Source organism: Lissotriton helveticus, chromosome 10 (assembly GCF_964261635.1).
Source record: "Lissotriton helveticus chromosome 10, aLisHel1.1, whole genome shotgun sequence".
Classification (NCBI taxonomy): domain Eukaryota; kingdom Metazoa; phylum Chordata; class Amphibia; order Caudata; family Salamandridae; genus Lissotriton; species Lissotriton helveticus.
In genome coordinates, this window is record NC_136071.1 from 745,434,973 (window position 1) to 745,455,831 (window position 20,859).

The following is a 20,859-nucleotide window of genomic DNA, read 5'->3' on the forward strand; positions in this document are numbered from 1 at the left end:
GCTTCTAAAGTTAAAAAGTGCAGGGCACTCAAATTACTTCCTTTCTTTAACTTTAATTAATCTTTAAATACATTTTTGCCATTTTATTTATTTTTATGTTAGTGCTGATTAGAACAAACAGCATCCTAGAGCTGCTGTTGATCTGAAGGATGCATGGAAAGATCAGGAGGGCAACATGCAGCCACAGGGCAGTACTTTGAGTATCTCTGGTTTGTATCATAGTGTATATGGAGAAATAGGTGCATTGTGTTAATGTGTAGAATGTGTAGTAAATTATTCATAGAGAGTAAGGGGTTTAGGGAGGAGCTTCATTGGGTGTTTGAGGCATAACACCCTGGTGTGAGGTAGAATATGGGTTCAATGAGGCATATGGTGATTTAGAAGTTAGTGGTTGGTTGGTGGAATATGAATATATGTAGGATGTGTGTTGTACAATCTGTAGATGGGGTAGTCACTAGGGTATAGATAACGTAGCATGTATTATGCACCTCATGCAAGTCTTAAGTGGTTTAGTGTGTAAATACTGTAGGTTGCAGAAGACATAGGGTGCAGGAATTGGTGGGTGCATGTGGAGGCTTGGCTGTGATAAAGTAGATGGCACTCTTGGTTATATGTCGCGTATAGTTCTGTATTCATCTTGTCACTTTTACTGCACTTTAAAGACAGAGGTCAAATGCCAGGCTATGCCTCTTGATAAATTGCTGCTTATTTTTTTAACATGGGGATTGGTGTTCACAATCTCCTCTCACTTTGTAGTCAGAGAAAGAAAAGTAAAGTGAATTATGTAGCTATCTCCCTAGTGTTCATGGAGAGTGAAAGGAACGGCTCTAGGAAGTCATTTTTTTCTAACACACAACAACATGTAAATACCAGTCAATGTATTTTGCACATTTAGCAGTTAGGAAATCAAAACTGAAGCACTTTTGTTGTAATTTAGAAATGTGATGGTAACAAAGAATGTAATAGGGTGATCAAAATAAATCAATACATTTTACTTGGTCATGCACAACTGATTAATATTCACTTAAAACCAATTTCCACAAATTATTATTTGTGTACATATAGTTATAACCATAAAACTGTCTGTGCAACATTAGTGGCTGATAATATTTCAAGCATTACATCTATCAGTTTTTTTTGGTGCCCTAAGTGGGATGGGTATGCTAAGGCATAGGTTCTGTGTTCACTGTGCTACTGGAATCATACTATTTATTTATTTATTTATGAAACTTATAAAGCGCACAAATGCCCGAGGGCGTCTCGGCGCTAGTAACAGTAAACTAAGACTCTAGAAGGCGAGCAGCGGGGAGTTATTGATTGAATAACCATGTTTTGATTTTTCGCAGGATTTGGAGGATCGTATCTCCAGGTCCAATGAGTTCCATAGTTTTGCGGTAGACACCACGAAACGTCTGTCACCCCAGGAAGCCGTTCTGGTTCTAGGCACGGACATCAGGAAGGCATTAGCAGACCGTAGTGGTCTATTGGGGACATGAAATGATAGGGCATTTAAAAGAAAGTGAGGTCCTTGGTTGCGAGTTGCTTTATAAGCAATGCACAAAGCCTTGAACTTTATTCTGTTTTTCACAGTAAGCCAATGGTAACTTTTTATTACATGGGCGATAGGCATGAACATAGGAGTGGCTGAGAGCATTTTGGCAGCCGCATTCTGCACCGATTGCAACTTACGGATCACTTTCTGTTGGGTGTTCATAAACAACCCGTTGCAATAATCCAATGAGGACATTACAAAGGCAGTGATCAAAGTTCTGCCTGAACAAGGAGGTAAGTAAGGTAAGATTTTTTTGATGATTTTAATTTTATAAAATGAAGCAGATGCAATGGTATTTGCATGAGAAGCAAGCGTAAGCTTTTCGTCCAGAATAACTCCAAGATTTTTCACCTTAGCAACTGGATTAGGAGGGGAGCCTAAGTCAGCAGGCCACCAGGAACTGGACCAGATCGGATGGAGTTTGCCAAAAATCATAACCTCCGTTTTCTCGGAGTTAAGCTTAAGGCAATTTTCTGCCGTCCATTTGCTGATGGCAAGCATACCTAGTTGGAAATTGGCTGCTACTCTCTCTCCATTGTTTTTTATCGCTAACACCAATTGGGTGTCATCAGCATAGGATGTTAGGCTCATCCCATATAGCTTGATGATTCGTGCTAAGTCTATCACATAAATATTAAAAAGCAATGGACTCAGGGATGAGCCTTGCGGGACGCCACATGGTAAGGTCATTTGCGCAGAGTGACAATTGCCCAACGTGACCATTTGGGAGCGTTCGGAGAGAAAGGAAAGTAGCAGATCTCCCGCTCTATCCTGGATGCCCATGGAATTGACACGGTCAATCAAGATGTTGTGATCGACCGTGTCAAAGGCCGCTGATAGGCACAGCAGGATCAGAACGGCTGACCCACCCTGATCCAGAATTGTTCTTATTTCGTCTGTGGCCTTAATCAAGGCTGTTTCTGTACTATGCCCTTGGCGAAAGCCAAATTGGGTGTCGTCCAGTAAAGAATGATGTTCAATATACTGGGAGATTTGAGTATTCATCAGTTTTTCGACCACCTTGGCTGTAAAGGGCAAGCTAGCAATAGGTCTATCAATTTTAACATCTTCCGGGTCTAGATGAGATTTTTTTAGGAGGGGTTTCAATAAGGTGTTTTTCCAAATGGCAGGATAAATACCAGTGAGGAACATTGAATTAAATATTTCAGTAAGAGAAGCAGCTACAATGTTTGCCACAGGAACGAGGTTTGCTGGTGGGCATGGGTCCTTAACTGATCCAGACTTAACTAAAGCCATAATTTCCTTGACTTGGGACATTTCAACCTTATGAAAGGTCTTAAATGTAGACTTGGGTTCATTAGTGAGAGGGACCGAGAGACGTTTGTTAGTATGGGATGAAAAGTTGGTATATATATCATTAACTTTCCCATAGAAGTGAAACTATAGCTGGTTGAGGAATCCTAATCAGGGCAAATCAAGTCCTGGGATGCTCTGCGTTCTGGTTCAGGGAGAACCTGGCCTGGTAGTCCAGGCTGGAAAGTTTCAGTGGAGCAGAGTCATGACTAATTTGCATGTGGCTGCGTCCAAACTGAGGCGGAATTGTGGACAAAGAAATTATGATTTGGGATGTGATCCGAGTGATTGCCAGTGGCTCAAATTAATTCTAGCGTTCCATCCATCACCTTGTTGTTGTTGCAGTAGATGTTTTAAAAATTGGGTTGTGATTCTAAAAGGTTCTAAAAGGTTTGGGAAGCATTGTTTTATGGTGGGTTGTAGGTTGTGGTATACAATTACTTTATCTTTAGAATGAAGATCATCACCACTATGTGCTTTGCTTAGGTTCAACCAAGCCGGATTGACCTTGGAATCGGGCATTCTTCTCTAACAGTGACAAAAAGAGATTTTAAAGGTACGCTACTAGGTGTCACTCTATGAGCCCACCAGGTTTCATAAAATACTTCCTTCAATGGAAATCTATTTTCCATGGCCCTTTGAATGCATCTTTTGATCACTCAGTTTATCCTTTTCACTAACCCATTAGCCTGCGGTAAATAGAGAGCTGTCCTCAAATGGACAATAGAAAGGTCATCCAAAAAAAGGCTTCATTTCTTGTGAGATCCGCTGCACTCCATTTTCAGTCACCAAGTACTGTGGTTTACCTTCCCTTGTAAATTTGTCCTTAACCCCTTACCTGTGGGGCTAATTCCCCCATTGTGCTGGGGGCAGGGGGGCGCGCACAGCGCCCCGGTGCTCATGACGAGCTCAGCTCGTCATGAGCCAAGCCTGTTTCTTCAGAACGTTCAGCGCAGCAGGGGAATTAGCCCCGCATGCGAGCATTATGACCGTTATGACTAGCTCAGCTCGTCATGAGCACACCGCCACCATGGCTCATGACGAGCTGAGCTCGTCATGAGCATGGGAGGGGTTAAGAAAGTCCAGCAAAGTTTTGGTGTTGAGCATGCTGACACATTTGGTTACTCTCCACTTGGAAGTATAATCCACCAAAAGTAAAATATAGCATTCATTTGGAGTATTAATGGACTCACACAATTATAATGCCAGCATTGTCTGGGGTTCAGTTGGCACATCTACAGGTAACAATGGAGGAAAATGTCTTTGTTTACTCTAATCTTTATTGCCACATCACCAGCAGTCCTTAACAGCCACTTCTACTTGGAGATTTATTTCAGGCCACCAATACCATTGTCTCAACCTTGCTTTGGTGAAACTCCTTCCCAGATGTCCTTCATGAGCCAAATTAATTATCTTATCTTGTAATCCTAGTGACTGTACCACGTTATAACTTCTGTATAACCTAGTCTTCGTAAGACTTAAATCTTCACTGACACTACAAAAGCCAACCTTCAATTATATACTCAAATACATCCATGTGATCTTCATCTGCATGATAATGCCTGTCCCATTCCTCTTGGCATAAAGTATTTTCTTTGACCCAAGCAATAGGGGTAGGCTTTTAAAATGCAACACACATACTGGCAGTGTTCCTAGATAGACACTAGATCTGTTTTCCACCCTAATGACGAATAGGGGGATCCTCTGTATCATGAATTTGGTGTGTGAGGTGCATATGGGGTTTTGTTTATTAATACATTTCATCCCACAGCAGCCTTCATCATTTAACATCAAATAACTCCCATTCAAAAGCAATCTGAATGCTGGATGAAGTACAGCACCTGGGAACCATTCAGATAACAGGACAGATTCGCCTTGGATGCATTACAGACGCCATGATATATAATTTCTCTGCAAACTGACGAATGGCCTAAAGTGTTCTCGTAGTCTAAGCTGCTAAAAACACCTCTGCTGCAACATTCCTATATCTGTACGTAAAAGGTAAAACCCATGCCACATGTACAAATCCCATACCCAAGGGCCTCATTCCTGCCTGCTTAATAGTGTTGTAAGCAGTATTTTCAGCAAAAAGTTGAAATCAGTAAAGAAATAAGCCCATGTATTATCCAATCAGCTGATGGTCTCTCCGCTACAGTAAATGGTTATTTTTCTAGTTTTTCTGTGTGTAACACTGTGTATGTTGCGTCTTTCCTGGCAATAGTTTTTTGTTCTTTTGCCAAATTATATGGTAAATTCAAACTTGTGGCATTTAAATGCTTCCATGGAACGTGACCATTGTGCAAAGCCTGCAAAGTCCATCTCAGTAGCACACAGAAGCTAAACTGCATCTGCCCATGTTGTGAAAGGGACATGTCACTCAGTATGATGCCAATGGATGATGACACAATGTTACTCACAGAGTATATCCTAGTGGATAATGTAGTAAACCATTGTTTACAACCGATAAAGCCTTCTCCAAATTTGCTTTGTCAATTTCATGTATTTGCTCAGCAGCTTCCTACGGTGAAACCTTCCATACTTCATTGTATATTGCATTCAAAAAGCACTTTCGATGTGGTTTTCAACGACCTACCAACAAATCCTGTAGGACCATTTCATTAGAAAGGAGAGACAAGTGTTGTTTGACCACGTAATGTTATGTTATGTTATGTTAAAATGACTTGTTAGGCGCACATGCACCAACGTCTAAAATTGAATGTCATAGCCAATCAAGGCCGAACTTTTCCAAACACTGTTTTTCATTACGACTCCTGAGTGTTATGCCTGTGCATGTTTTGTTATGTTATTACCATTTGTAACATGCTCGGATACTACAAGAATGTCCTGGCGCAAACCTTGAGAGGAGGTAAAGGTCAGTTTAGTTAAAGAGGAAGGTTTTCAATATTTTTTGGAACAGGGCAAGGTCCAGAATGCTGTGAAGAGCAAGAGGCAGTGCATTCCAAGCCAAAGCTGCCTTTACGCTAAGTGTGATGCCACCCATCCTTTGTAGCCGAAACCGGGGAACCGTGGCCAGAAGTAGGTGCAAAGAATGGAGTGGTCTAGAGGGAATGTAGAAGGAAAAATGGTTTTGGAAATAGCTTGGACCCAAAGCATCGAGATAAGCAATGGGCTATAATGAGAGATTTGAATTTCACCTGCTCCGCTACAGGTAGCCAGTGGAGTGCTCTCAGATGTGTCTCACACTATTTCTAGCAGGAATATCAAGAAGGAGCCTGGCAGCCGCATTCTAGACTACCAGCAGCCTATTTATCAGATAGCCTGGAATTCCAGCATAAAGCGCGTTCACATAATCTATCCGAGATAGAATAAGGGTCAGAGTAACCGTTTTCCTTGCCGGACTAGGTAGGAGAGGAAGACATTGTGTGAGAGTTTTTAAAAACCCAAAGCAAGTGCCGGCCAGCTTCTTAATCTGCGTAGAGAAGGTGAGGTTCTCCTCAAACCAGATCCCCAGATTTTTGACAGGGATCCCAGTTGACACTGGTAGGGCCAAGCCCAGTGGCCAGAGTGTTTCTCTAAAATTTGCAGGAAACTTCCCAAAGAGAAAGATTTCAGATTTTTCCTCATTGCACTTGAGTTGCGCCGAGGACAACCAGCGAATTACTGAAGTAAAGCATTTTGTGGGTAGCGTCAACAGACTCCTCATTGTTACTCCAAGTGAACAGAAGCTGGATGTCGAAAGCAAAAGTGATGATTTTTGCACCCAGAACCTCCGCCAATTGAACAGGGGCGTTACATAAACATTAATGAGGAGAGGACTCAGGGAAGAACCCTGTGGCACCCTCGTGTCTACATTCTGGGGCACAGATGCGGTTGGAGGAAGCCAGACCTGCTGCGTTTGGTTCTCCAGAAAAGATTTAAGCCAGCCCCAGGCCGTACCAGTGATACCTATCTCAGCCAATCTGGTCAACAATAGTGAATGCGTAACCATATCGAATGCTGCTGAGAGGTCCAGCAAAATCAAGGCTGCCCTCCCGCCAGCATCCAAACATACACAGATACTCTCAGCCGGATGGAGCAGGCCTGCATCCTCTATAAACTCCGTCAGCTGTCTGTTCACGTTTTTTTTGCAGATTTTAGCCATACTAGGCAAAAGGGAAATAGGGCGGTAGCTCCCAGGTCACATAGGGTCAAGAGAGGGCTTTTTCAAGACGGGCAAGATCTTAGCCTGCTTCCAAGCATGAGGAACACATGCCTCCTGAACGGACAAGTTTATAAGTCTGTTGACTTCTGGGTTGACTGACTCCCCAACAGCGACCAAAAGTCTAGCAGCACAAGGGTCCGATGTTGAACCAGACTTCAGGCTTTTACCAATTCTAAGGGAGCTAGATAGATCAATAGGGGCAAAAGCGGCTAAAGTTTGAGAGAGAGCAGGGCGTACAATATCTGCCAGAAGGAGACCTGATTCCAAACTGTCGGAGGAAAATGATGCCTGAATGGAGCAAATGTTTTTCCGGGTTTGGCCTTTTGAACTCTTTCTCATTGTTAAGAAAACATGTGTGACATCCATTAGCATCTAATGGCTGCATTAGCCATCCTTCTTGACATGCATTAGCCATCCTTCTGGACTTGAACTAGAAGAACTGTGTGTACCACTCAGAAGCATTTTGTTGAATGTTTCCTCTGTGTAATTTGTGAATTGTTCCCAATTCTCAAAACGTGCAAATGTGGGAATATTTGGTTCATATCTTTTATCTTGGATAGGTCGAGACATGACATTGGCTGCATTGTTTTGCTCATGAAAATAATTTGTTGTGGTATAAGGCATGCTCTAAGCTAAGCCTCATTTCCATGAACCTGTCCCCAGATAGATTTCAAATCAAGGTTATGTTTCCAAAAGTTATACCCTTGTATCAACAACTGTGAAATGAAAGAGGCCAAATAAATTAGCATGGTGTCAGTTAGTATATTTTTCTTTGTTGAGGTCAGGGGAAGCTTATTAATATTAATATGACTCTGGGTCCACAAGATTGTGTTCAGAAAAATATGGACATTTCTGTGCAAATGTCTTTGAATTACCCACTGGTGAAGGGCAGTATTCCCATACTGCACGTAGAGTACTTGCTTTGTGTAAATAATGTTAAAAACAAAACTTTACATCATAATCAGATGTACCAGTATACATATCTCCACTTTCGAATACAGTATAATGCTCTAGATCATTAAGCATTTGCTGTACTGTACGAATGTCCCAGAAATGCTGCCAGGAGTGATAAGATCATTCAGTGAAATACAAAATACTCAAGGAACTTGTAAAGTTTCTGTTGGCCCAAATATTTCATAGGGTAACTTGTCCCGAACAATTCCATCTGGAACTTGAACAGCTGAAAGGTTCACAAGGGACAGGTCTCTTTGTACTTTGTGTGGAGAAGAATTAGACTTAAAAACCGTGTTTACCAGTGCAACAGCAGAGCATTCAGGGAGATAGTGTCCATTCAGAAGCAAGTGAAAGACAGTCACAAAACAAATCCAAAGCAAGAGGAAAAGTAATAAAACTGTAATCCAAATATATACTCAGGGTGGGATAAAGTATGGGCCTCATTTTGATGTTGCGCGGACCGCCACTGACAGGCTGTCCATGGCAGTCCACCTGACAGACCTAGTAGTAAACAAAAGGGGGAGGGAGAGGGAGAAGTGGATTCTGTCTCCCCTAACACTATTCATAAACAAAAGGAATCCACTAAGTGGGGTTTGGTTGTCGCTGCAATGGTGAGGAGCAACCAGTGTTGTTTAAATACCCCTCACACACCAACAGGCCCCTTGGTGTCATGCTTCATCTACGGGATGCGGCGTGCTACGACTCACAACTACGTAGGAGCACTATCTGTGAACTATGTGATGGTGTGTGTGGGTAAATAATGTGAGTGGTGAGGTGAAAAGTGAAAAATTAAAAAATACCTGGCACGTAAGTACTGAAATTTGTTTTTTAATTAGTCTTCGGCTGGTATCATTAAAAGAGTGCTAGAGAGGTTGTTTTTTACTGGTTAGGGTAAAGCAACCATATTAGTGCGTCGACATGTTTCGGAGTGGAAAAACTCCTTCTTCAGGACGAGGATGTGCACTACTTATCCCCACCTTACTCACATGTATGTAGATATAAAAGTGTGCTCTACAAAAATAATTTTAGGTGAAAATGTACCTATCTGTTTTAAGGTTGTAAAGTCCGATGCGCCCAATTGGCGAAGAACTGAACTTATAGTGGTGGGCCAAATTGCCTCATGAGCCAAAACGATGTAAGGGGGTCCGTTCTGCCCAGTGTGGCAACGGTTACGTCCAGGGCTGTCTGGCTCTCTACCCCTCCACGCGGCTCCTGACAGACCTGTCATCGGTCGACTAATGCATTTTTGTTGCATATGTAAACCACCACTATGTGGAATAGTTGCTCAGGGATTCTAGAATTGTTATTACTTAGTTGAGGTAGTGGGAAGTTGATGGAATGTAGGCATTCACTGTTTGACCTGTGACTTGAGAAGATGGATTAAACTCTCTTATCTATCCTGACTTCGTGTTTGGATTTTGATTACCACCCTGCCACTTTCCCTACACTGGCGACGAAGGGGGATTGGACTTCAGCATTATTGAAGATCTTGTCTATTTGGATTTCACCATATTCACCATAAACAAGGTATTTTGATATTCGACTGCTTTATCGAGCAGTGATTTATGGTGAACGCTCTTTAATTATGGGAATTTAACTTGACTGTTTAATCGAGCAGTGGCGTGTGGAGGAATTTCTCTTTAAGTTGTGCAAGTGCAAGTCGGCAGCAATATCGAGCTGTTTCAAGTGTGCACACAAGTGTGAAATTTCCTTCCAAAGAAGCGTATGCGCAAGTTTGACTTAACAGTTTCCAAGCTGTCTATTTTCGTTTTTTTACCTTCTAAGTGGGCTCGAGCACCTGCCTGTTGTGTTTTGGTCCTGTGCTGTCTCTGGCGCATGTTAATCCTGGAGAGAAGTCCGTTGCTCTAGGAGCTCTTCACCGGGCAGGCTCCAAGAGATTATGATGACGCAGTAGAACACTCAAAGGGAGTTGGCGATTGTGCTGCATGCGTCATCGGGAGACAGTCAGTGATTCTTTCTGGTCCCATTAGCACGTCATTTTTGTGCGTGTGGATGAGCAGTTTTCACGGAGCAGTGTTTAGGAAAAGAATAGTTTATCTCTTCAGTGGAAAACGAGTCATTTAAAAAAACGTGAACAGTTTTGATGCACCAAACAAGGTCATACTGCCATCTAATGGATTATTTTGGTATTTATTTTCTAGTTTTTCATTGACTGTTCTAAGGTTTCCTGGAGCTTCTACTGTTACGGATAAGAGTGGATTTCTTACCAAATATCCATCTACGTCATTTTAAGTGACTATTGTGAAATGATTAAGTATTGATTAATTATAATTTCTATTCATTGTTTTCCTATCCACAATGTCAGGTATTGTGCCTCCTCCTTCATTTTTATCAATTTCTGGTGAACCCCCTATGTCATGGGAGGTATGGGAACCTATGTTTTTAGCTTATGTGGAGGTCATGGAGGGTGATGATTGTGAGCCAGAAAGGAAACTTTCTCTATTAAAACACTGTCTAGGTCGATTTGGTCTTAAAGAATTTAAAACTGTCCCCCCTCTTATTAATCCTGGTAGAATCCACGTATACCAATATGCCTCAAATCAACTGAACATCCGTTTTGGTAAAAAGAAAAACATAGTTATGGAAAGATTTATCTTTTATTCTCGTAAACAGAAAGAGGATGAATCTATTGAAGATTATGTTTCTGCGTTAAGATCTCTTGCAGCTACTTGTGGGTTTGAACACATTAATTACGACCAGGTATTGAGGGACCAAATTTTGATGCGCACCAACAGTAAGAAAGTACAAGAAAAATTATGGTCCACCTCTGATCTATCTTTAAATGCAGCCATTGATATTGCTAAGTCTGTTGAGCATTCGGAAAAATTCGTAAAAGAGATCAGGGGTAATGAGAAAAGTGACGTATTTAATGTAAACAAAGAAAACAAGGATAATAGTAAACAGAAGAATACTGTTATTCAAAGGAATGATAAGAATGTGAATAAGAAAATAGAGAAGCGTAATTACACAGTTTTTTGTTTCAGATGTGGCAGCAACTCACATTTAGCCAATCATAAACATTGCCCTGGAATTGATAACGTTTGTGCTAAGTATAATAAAAAGGGACACTATACTAAATGTTGTAAATTTCCACCAAGAAAAATCAATTATATACATAATTCAAGTGATGATGAGATTTGTGGTGGCAATAGTGAAAATGAGATTAATATTGTCATTAATGTTTGCAATGTTGACGGTGTTTCGAAATTTCCATCCTGCATTATCAGGTTAGATGGCATCAATTTAGAATTTTTTGTAGACTCATGTGCTTGGTTTACCTTAATTTCACATAAAATCTATGAGGAAAATTGGCCTGGAAGGCGTCTCTCACCTCCAGACGTATCTCCTGGTGGATATACTGGTCACAAGATCGACATTATAGGATTCTTTCTATCCAAGTTAGAATTTTGCAACAATTTTGCATCAAGCAAGGTTTATGTAACAAAATCGGGTAAGTCTCTTTTAGACTGGCCACAGCAATTTGACTTGGGTATCAAACTTGACCCTAGAGCTGATCCTCCAGTATTTTCAATTGATCCTTCGACACAAAACAGTAGTGTATTAGTTGAAAAATTAAAAAATGAATTTCCTGGAGTTTTCAGTGGGAAGTTAGGTAAATATATTGGGTTTCAACACATCATTAGACTCAATGAAAACTCTGTTCCAGTTCGACACAGGGTAAGGAACGTTCCTATCTCTTACCGAGGTAGATTAAAGGATATGCTCAACAGTCTATGTGAACAAGGTATTATAGAAGCAATCGAGTCATCGCCATGGGTTTCTCCCATTGTCATTTCGGTGAAATCGAATGGCGAACTCAGATTATGCATCGATTTACGTAGTCCAAATCGTTCCATTTGGGTAGATGCTCATCCATTACCAAATTTACACGAAATGGTGTCAACTTTGGCGAATGCAAAAGTATTTTCATGCATCGACTTAGCTAGGGCTTACCACCAAGTGGTTTTGTCAGAAGACTCTAAGAACATGACCGCTTTCATCACTCCTGAGGGGCTTTATAGGTACTGTCGCATGCCGTTTGGTCTTGCAAGCGCGGCTTCTGTTTTCCAAAGACTGATGAGAGATACGTTGGAGGGCTTAAATGGGGCAGTCGCTTTTCAGGACGACATTTTAGTATATGGAAAGGATGATGTAGAACATGATCATAACCTACATTGTGTTATTGCTGCATTAGCCAAGAAAGGTCTTACACTCAGATTGGATAAATGTAACATAAAGACAAAGGAAGTAGAATATCTTGGACACACAATTGGTGGTGATGATATTAGACCTAAGGATAAACACATCAATAGCATTGTAAATGCTCCACAACCGTCATCTAAAGAACAACTAATTGCCTTTTTGGGACTTACAGAATTCTATGCTAAGTTTATTCCCAACTACTCCGTCAAAGTCGATCCATTTAGGTGCTTATTAAAGAAAAATGCTGTTTTTAAGTGGACAGATGAAATGTCCAAGGCATTCAGTGTACGTAAAGAATTTATTGTCAGAGCACTGTGTTTGAAAGCATTTGTTCCAGGCAAAAAGTGTATTGTAATGGTTGATGCTAGTAACTCTGGTCTGGGTGGAGTTTTACAGAGAGATGACCATAATGAATGGGTTGTTGCCTATGCATCTAGGACTTTGAGGGAAGCTGAAAGAAATTATTCTGTGATCGAAAGAGAGCTATTAGCCTGCACATGGGGGGCGGAACATTTCAGAAGTTTTCTGTGGGGAACAGAGTTCACAATTAAAACAGACCACAAGCCCTTAGTTTTTTTGATGTCTCCAGGAGGTGGTAGGTGCATGTCTGCTCGTTTAGCAAGATTGTCTTCTAGGTTACAATCTTTTCGATATAAAATTGAATATGTTCAAGGGAAGGCAAACTTTCACGCGGATTGTATGTCCAGGTTACCTGTCATAGATGATAAATCATATTAAGAGGACGACTGTGAAGTAGCTTATACTGTTCATGATGTGAATTTGATAAGTAATGGGAAGAATGTTTTGAGGGAAGATTTTTGGATGGACGAAATGAAGAAAGATGTTGAGCTGTGTAAGGTTAAGGAGTTCATTATTCAAGGTTGGCCAGAAGTGAAAAGATTGTCTGGAGATTTGATGAGTTTTGCGAAAGTGAGTGGTGAATTAGCCATTAAAAATGGTATTGTGTTAAGAGAAGATAAGATTATTCCTCCTTTTAGCTTAAGGCACACCATCATGGGAATTGGTCATGAGGGACACCTAGGTATTTCCTTCACACGCAGGCATATTAAAGAGTGTTTTTGGTGGCCTGGGATCGATTCCTCAATTGAACACTTTGTTAAACAATGTAGTGAATGTACCAGTAGTGATAAATCAGCAGTTTCTTTAAGGGCTGAGTCCCAACCGGTTTATTTTCCAGATGGTCCATGGAGGAAGTTGGGGATAGATATAATTGGGCCATTTCATGTGTTACCCAAAGATGTAAGTTTTGGGATTGTGTTAATTGACTAATATTCGAAGTGGCCGGAAGTAAAGATGGTTAAGGAGGTAAAATCTCAGAAAGTCATAGAATTTTTGGACGAGGTTTTTTGCAGGGAAGGCATTCCACAGGAGATTGTAACGGACAATGGTCCACAATTTGTGAGTCGTGACATGGATAATGTTTTCAATAAGTGTGGTATTACACACAAAAGGATTGCTGTGTTCCATCCTGAAGCTAATGGCCAGGTTGAGCGCTTCAATCGTGTGGCGAAAGAAGCTATTCAGCTTTCTACTAAGAGCGGTCTAAATTGGAAGAATGCTTTGGATTCCATGCTTTTGTCCTACTGGACATCTCCAAACAGTGTCACTCTGACTAGTCCTTTTGAGCTTCTAAGGGGGAGGAAACCTAGTACTAATCTTGTGCCATGGTGGTTAAAAAAAAAGTTTCTAATGATGAGAAATGTTGTGTTGACTATGAATTAGTTAAAAAGAGGGTTGAGAATTATAATAAGAAAATGAAGTTAAATATGGACAACAAAAGAGGTTGTCCAAGTAGACAAAAAATTGTGATTGGCGATTTTGTACGAGTATAAAAAAATTCTAATGTTTTAAAAGGGTCACAAAGTTGGTCAGATCCTAAAGAGGTTGTTGAAGTATTCACCAATTCTGTCAGGATTGAAGGGGGTAGTGTGTGGAATTTTAATAGAGTTTCGTTATGTAAAGAGCATTCCAACAAATGTAAAGAACAGTTCACCAAAGATTCCTGTAAGACTATTGGAAAAAAAAATTTACAACTTAATTCTTTTCCCAGTTTTTCAAAGTGTAATGGAAATGGTTAAAGAAAAAAAAGAAAATGTCAGATTCCAACTAGGTTCAAGGATTTTGCTATGTAAAAAAAATAAAAATAAAAAGGGGGGAAGATGTGTTATATATGTAAACCACCACTATGTGGAATAGTTGCTCAGGGATTCTAGAATTGTTATTACTTAGTTGAGGTAGTGGGAAGTTGATGGAATGTAGGCATTCACTGTTTGACCTGTGACTTGAGAAGATGGATGAAACTCTCTTATCTATCCTGACTTCGTGTTTGGATTTTGATTACCACCCTGCCACTTTCCCTACAATTTTGATTTATGTGGTCTGACTGCAGAGGTTGGGGCAAAAACGTGCCCCTACGTCAGGATCCAAGATTGAGTAAGGATGGCGGTCAGAATCTTATCCCTGCAATGGATGCGGTGCCTGTGCAGGCCCCACCACATTGATTAGGATGTCCCTTTGTGACTGCCTTTTCATATTGGTCATACCACCATGAAAAGGCAGATGCAAACACACTTTGGGGGCCCCACGCAAGGCCCCTGTCTCCTCGTCTCACTGTGAAGCGTTTTAGGGGGAACATTATATTATCCCCCATGGTGCCTGGCCTACGGTGCATGGATGTGCACAAAGTGCTTTTTAGCACTGCGGCTTGTGCTGCAGCTCTTTTCCTGGGCCGTAGCACATGCCACAGTAGTAAAAAAACTCTTTTAGACAGCTGTGCTTGCGGTCTCAACCATATTGGGTGGGTGGGCGGCCGACTCATTGTCAGACGGTCTCCTGCCGGATATGATGGTGGTCAGTGGTCTGACCGACCGCCATAGTAATAAGGTCCTATGTCTTTTTAAGCCAAATAAAAAATGCACATGGTCCATGCTGTGCCGGTGGGTCAGACGAATCCAAGGAAAAGTCATTAAAGTTGACAAATTAGCCTGAGGCAGCTTTTCTAGATGTAAGAAGGCTTGTGGAGCTGTGTAGAATTGGTGGTTACCTCCACTGGTGGATAGTATAAACTACTTCATTGTTTGCTTGTTGTGTTGAAATCTGTGTAGTAACACATGTTAATTATATGGTGATTGTAGATGTAACTGGAAATAGTGAAACTGCAGTAGCAGCTGGCACCGGCCGAGGAGAAGAAACTTTATTGTTGGCTAAAGCTTGCAAAGAGATTTCCTGCATGGTAATGAGAGAAGGCAGGTAACTAGCTAGAATACCTTGTGGCCTACTATGTAGAACCGGCCACTCAGTATGGTTTGATGAGATAAAAAAAACAAATCACTTGTGTTTTGCTTCTGGCAAGAGGCGGCAAAGGTACAGTACTGATACCTTCAACAGCCAGGACAGGCACAGGCCCAAACTCCTTTTTGTCCAGTGTTGGAAATGAGGGTCTCTAGTTTGCAGAGGTAGGTACCTTTGTCCAAATAGGGACCCTTACTTCTAGTCAGAGTAAGGGGGACACACTTCTAAAATAACCCCTGCTCACCCCCTTGGTAGCTTGGCACAAGCAGTCAGGCTTATCTCAGAGGCCGTTTGTAGAGCATTTGTGAGCATATACTGTAATTCAGTGAAAACACTACAAATGGACAATAAACCAGTTAGAAAAATAAGTCTTCTTTATCTAAACCAAAACAAGACAAAACGACAAAAATCCACACTACAGCAATAAAAATATGACTTTCAGATGGTAGAAATTATTCAGTTCAAAGCAAATTTCAGATGTGACACCTTTCAAACAAAGTACCTGAGATGCGTCACACAAACAAACAAACAAAACGGGCCGCAGGGAAGGTGATGCGTTGGTTCTTTGCACTCAAGGAAGGTCTTGCATCGGTTATTTGCTCCGGGGGAGGTGATGTGTTTGTTCCTTATTGCTGTGCAGGAGAGGTGATGCGTTCGTTCCTTACAGGAGAGGAGGTGATGCTTCGGTTTCTTACTGCGTCTCCCAACAATGCGACAAACGTGGTGCCTCGATGCGATGCAACGATCCGGGACGATGATGGATTCTTCCAGCTCCCCGCGGAAAACTGTCTGCAGAGGTCCAAAACAGCAGCAGGCACCTCCTTGCAGGTCAGAACTACCAGCAAGGAATTCCAGGGGAGCAAGTGGTGAAGTCTTTTTGTCCCTGAGACTTCAGAACAGGAGGCAAGCTCACTTTCAATCCCTTGAAGATCTTTCTCAAGCAGGGGACACAGCAAACAGCAAAGTCCTTTTCTCCTTTCCTTAACAGCAAGTAGCCACTGCAGGCCAGCCAGTGATTTATCTTCCTGTGGAGATGGATGATGGAGAAGGAAGTCTGCTTGCCTTTCTTTTTTATAGACAATTTTGGCAGAAAACCAGTGATGTTACTTCCTGTTCAGTTGAATGCTAAAAAATGTAGCATTGTCATTTCTTGAACAGACAAAGGGTGTATATGCCTGGCTTCATCTATAAAGTCAGTTTTGGTGAAAAAATAAAGAGGTCACTTCCTGTATAGCTGGATGCTGGGCATGTGTAGATATCACTTCCTGTGAAGTTGGTGGCTGGGAAAGGCAGCAATGTCATTTTATGTGGACATAGATGATAGGGAACAAAGCCCACTTGCCTTGCTTCTTTTTAGGTTTCGACCTGGCGAGGGGCACGCAGTGCCCCTCCCAGATCGAAAACTATTGTCTACAGTAGGGATGTCGGCACCGCCTCTGCCTCTCATTGGCTAGCTCCATAAATGGAGGCTAGCCATTGGGAGACAGAGGCTGTCAATCGCGCTTTCTCTTGAAAACGCGATTCGGGGGCGTTTCTGGGGCTTTTTTTAAGCCCCGCCCCTTTGTCCCGGGCCGCGCTGCGATTGGCTGCCGGCCCGGGACACCCCCGTGACGTCATTCCCGGGCCGTGCTGTGATTGGCTGCTGGCCCGGGACACCCCCGTGATGTCAGCCAATCACAGCGCGACCCGGGACCTGACTTGTTTATTTTACTTTTTCATCTATCTCGTTTGTATCTGTAACGTGGGTGTAAGTATGTACATTTCCTCATGTAACGTACTTGGTTCTATTGTGAAGAACTCTGACACCTTTGGGTAAAGTCCACGCTATATAAAATTGCACTAAATAAATTAATAAATACAACAAGGAGGTGCAGACTGGCCACGCCCTTTAATCGCCCGTAATAACTTTGCTACTCCTAACATGGATGCACGTAGACTCAGCTTTTGAGTTGCGTTGCGCGCGCTCCAGTGTCTGGTGGTTGGTTCTCTGACAGGGACTGTAAAAGAGTCTGCCTGTCGGTTGTCCTATGTCTATTTTGGCGGCGTGCTGGCGCTGAGTGTTTGTATCTACGCCAGGGCAGGCGTGGGGGGAAAGCGCGCGGGAGCCCGGGCGCACCGAGGCCATGTCTTCCTCCAGGACCCATCCAGAGAAGTTCCGGGTGAGTGCGCTGCTCAGCCTGCGGTCCGACATAAGGCCCTTCACGTGGGTTGGGTCCCTTGTATCTACTACCGGCGCCGCTACTAGTACGCTTTGGAGTCGTATGGCAATCCAGCGAGAAATTAGTCGAGCTCACTGTAGCATGAGGTGCTCTGCTACTCAGCAGCGCTCATTGCTTTACATGTTGCTAGTAGTTCCATTATTTTGGCCCATAGGTTAGCTAAGTCAAAATAAGTCTGAAATGTAATGCATCAGTGAGGATTAAACTACAAAGTTAAAGGAAGTGGTCAAACTGCACAGTCCCCAAATCTGTCTAAAAGCTATTGTGATGATGTGTGATTCTTACAATTGTTACGAGGTGGCCTCTCTGACTGACATACAGTTGCGATAGATTGAAATGAATGTCTTTTTTTTTTTTTTAAGACTTGTTACGTCGCTAAGCCAATTGCCATGCAATTACACATAGCAGTCCATTCCAGCGCCCTTAAGCTTACCAGTGAGTTGGAGTTTTACAGATTTTCAACCTCGCAGGAGAATACTTAAACTATATAGGAGAATAACGATCTGGCCCCATATGATGCTTTCTTCACTTTCGATAGCAACGTTACGGAACATCTCTGGGCGGCTTTAAAAGACACGGTTTTATTTATTTGTTTACTAGTATTGACAATATTTTTGCTTTTAAAATGGTAACAGTATAAACAATTTACAAATGAGAATGCCATTGACTAAAAAACTAGTGCCAGTTCTCCTGGTTTATTGCTACGTGCTTAGTACTTTACGTTAAGTATTTTTGAATATAATTATGAGCAGTGATGTATAACGTATGAACTGTGACTTGTAGGAAAAATGACACATAGGGAACGAAATGTCAGACTCTGATAAATATGATCTACGGTTAAAATCTAGGTTTTGGTGTGATTAAGGTGGTTTACATTTACGTTAGGGTATAAAGATTAGGTGTGGACTGACGTCTGTACAAATAACCTCGTAGATTGACCAAATCAGTTAAAAGAATAAAATTCGCCTTAATGAAGCTGGGCAGTTTCGATCCTATGTAAATGGCACACACTGTTCAACCATTGAGAATGTTATGGTACCTTCTGTTTTCCTTAAGGCAGTGATTTTGTGGTAAGAGACAGCTAAGCAGAATGTTCTTTAGTTTCAGTTGGTGAGGTGTGAGTGTCGGGTTAGTAAGAGCAAGTACTCCCAAAAGGAAGACAATGCCATATAAGGTAAGATCTTAAGAATAGAGGAGTGTTGGGACTCCACTATGGAGTGTTGTGTGTTAACATAGTTAAGGAATGTTAAGGGAATAAAGAAGCTTAATAAAGGCTGTTGAACTGGGATGTGGTGGTTGCAGCATGTATTGATAAGTCCTGCTATATGCTGTAACTTGAATAAACTCTTACCTGGTGATCTCCGACTTCATATTGGAAACAAGTTGTTAACACACCAGGATGAGTGAGAGATCCATGTGTGATTCCTGTACCCGGTTTTATTAATACCAGTCGGAGAATCCCCTGCAGGTCTGTTCTTAGTAGAGTGCCTAAGGCAGTGTTAATCTATTGCCTCCAAGACCCTGGGGCTCTCAACAGTGTTCAAATATGCCTGAAAAAGGTACTGTAATGAAAGCACTTTTCTCTAACGAAAGTTCAAGGCATTCCTCGTGCGCTGAACTTTTGAGCGAGGTATTTATGGCTTTCAATGCGAGCTCCCCACACGCAGCCTAGATTTGTGACATTGTGCTTCACGTCACAATGTTGTATGCAGAACATGCCGCCGCCGTCCTTAATTGGGGGCCTACATGCTGTAAAAACTAGAAAATACTGCATATCGACCTACGATGCGATGCGCACACCTCTTTTTCGGCTATTATAAAAGTGTTTCGCACATTCATGCCACATTAAAGTGCCCCGCCATATTTAATTCAGTGCCATGCATGCTAAAGCATTTTAAAGTGGTTTGTAATAAATAATTGCAATGGTTCGACACTCATTTGAAAATGGTATTAAATGTTATACATGATAATTTAGCACAAGTTCATAGTATTCCATGCACAACTTCAATAATTGATATTCTCCAATAGCTGAGGTTTATCATGCTTCCAATCTTTTTTTTTAAAAAAAGGATAACCACAGTGGGAAATCCAACCTCAATCAGGACACAGGAGACCAGGTTGGCGCAACAAGAGTCTTTTTATTAAGGTGAAGGTTTCCAGGAAGAAGACTCCAGACACAGCTGGCCGCAGTAAGATCGTTCCTCTCACACAGTGCGCTCTCTTCCGAACGTTCACCGCTGTGACATTCTAAATGATGTCACGGTGGTGTCAACCAAGTGCCAGCCTAACAGGGGGTGGGGAAGAGGGTAAAGGTTCTCCCTAGGGCGGAGGATACCACCCATCCCCCTCCCTACAAAATTGAGAATAAAGATATACAGAGCATAACCAACAAAGTGTAACTCACTTGTTGACCGGATAAAGTTACACAGAACATAAACAACAAGGTGTACTTCACTTGGTGACATAATGCTCCAAATACTTAGGGCGGATAACCTCCATGCAGCTCGACCTACGAGTAAGGTTGGCCCGTCCCGAACCATTCGGCTCGTATGGGTCTCCCTTAGAGTGTGATTCACACTCGCTCCTTGTTCTGTTGTCATCATGTGCTGTGGGAGCGGTGTACCTCACCACCCTCTCCAAATCTTTCCTTCTTGTGTTTTTACAGCATTATTAAATATTTTCACAATCTTTGTGGGTCTACAGAACCAATTTGCTCTGCCTGTGGGTGCTTTAATCTTGACCACATCACCAACTTTAAACTTAATCTCTTTAACTGAGTGCAGTTTATCAAACCTGGTTTTCCTGTCCCTCACAGCTTTGAATTCCCTGTCACGCCACTGTGACTCCCTACAGTGACCCGTCCAACCTTTGTGCCACCCCATCCACCGTGGTACTAGCCTTGAGTTTGGTCTTCTCGCTCTCCATAGTTCAAAAGGGGTGACGCCTGTGGTTTGGTGAGGGGTGAGTCTGTAGGCCTCCAAGCGTTTCACTACCTCATCTTTCCAACTCAACCCACTAGCCCTTGCTAGCTGGATCACTTCCTTGATGGTTTTATTAAATCGTTCGACCATCCCATTAGTATCAGGGTGATATAGCGCACACTTCTTGTGTGCAATCCCAGT